Genomic DNA, 1,350 nt, shown 5'->3' on the forward strand with positions numbered 1-1,350 from the left:
GATAGGACCTAATTCTATCTATAAAGTGGCAGATATATTGATAGATGCTAAATACATTGATAAAACAAAAGAATAATGATATACTAAATAGCCATTTCTTCCACCTTCATGGGAACTGAATATTACCCTTTTCTCATCTCTATGCTTGGAAAGTAGAGACAGGCTAACTAATTATTTGGGGGAGGAACTGAATAAATGTGTCATGTTTTCTCTTCTGTTCCATGGTAAAAGAAAGTTCAACCTCTTATTTGGAAGAAGTCATGTGCTCTTCTGGAGGTTATCTAGCTGTCAAGAAGTCATTTCTCACAAATGTCACATTTGACCCTGCTCCATCCATTCTGAACTTAACAAATGGAGAGAAAGGGACCAGAGGGCAGAGCGAAACACACAGCTCCCCAAATTGCCTAAGTCTCTGAGTCCTGTTTATCTGCAGTCTGAGAGGCTTTGTTTTTGATTTAAAGCAACAAAAACAGCTTCCAAGGAAAACTTATTTTGTTAAGGTTCAAACCATTTAATTGGTGATATGATTTTCCTCCGCTGAGCTTTCAACTTTGGAAACTTCTCTGAGTCTGCAAGAGCTCTGAAGCTCCAAGGACTCTAGAGTGTAAGAGAGTTGCTCCTCTGTGCAGCCTGCTATGAGCCTGCAGAACTCACAGAGTCAATCACTCACCCAGATTCTATTCAGATCGATGTCAACAGCCTCCTTACAAGGGGACCCTCCTGAGTCTCTCTCTTTTTTTTTTTTAAATATGGAACGCTTCACGAATTTTCTTGTCATCCTTGCGCAGGGGCCATGCTCATCTTCTCTGTATCGTTCCAATTTTAGTATATGTGCTGCCGAAGTGAATCTTTTAATCATGGATCCTTCCCTGGAGGAAGACTAGGGTCTGCAGCCAGATGTGGCCCAGTTGAGGTCTGATGAGGTGAGTGTCTCTGCATGATGGTTTTGTGGCCAATACTTGGAGTTGCTTTATCAATGTGGAGAGACAAATCAATGAAATTGTGATTTCACTAAAACAATGTATGACCACAGAATGCTTCTGTTTTTCCTCAAACTTCCACCGAAGTGTCACATAATTTGGGGATGACCAAGACCGGGCTCTCCTTTCAGGGAATGACTGAGCCTTAGCCGGATGTTTCAAAGTTGTTTTGCCTGTGACCCGTGGCCTTTCAAGTCTTTCCTTGGACAGGAAAAAGATTCTGTCTGGCTCATGGAATTCACTTATGCCTATTTGCTCAGGTAAGAGGGTCACACCCCTCTCCTTTGTGCCAATAGGATAAGGAGCAGGAATCATAAATCAGTTTTTTTTTTCTGACAGCTTGAGAGAGATTTCAGACCATGGGCAGGTT

The 1,350-nt window shown here is 41.9% G+C and overlaps 1 non-coding gene across 1 annotated transcript; it reads right to left on the bottom strand.

Annotated features, from left to right (window-relative positions):
• Positions 1-743: 743 nt before the first annotated feature.
• LOC125997687 (U6 spliceosomal RNA) lies at positions 744-848 on the bottom strand. The gene has a single exon (XR_007491724.1). It is a non-coding gene; the product is annotated as a U6 spliceosomal RNA (small nuclear RNA).
• Between the last annotated feature and the right edge of the window lie 502 nt (positions 849-1,350).

Source organism: Suncus etruscus, chromosome 19 (genome assembly GCF_024139225.1).
Source record: "Suncus etruscus isolate mSunEtr1 chromosome 19, mSunEtr1.pri.cur, whole genome shotgun sequence".
Classification (NCBI taxonomy): Eukaryota; Metazoa; Chordata; class Mammalia; order Eulipotyphla; family Soricidae; genus Suncus; species Suncus etruscus.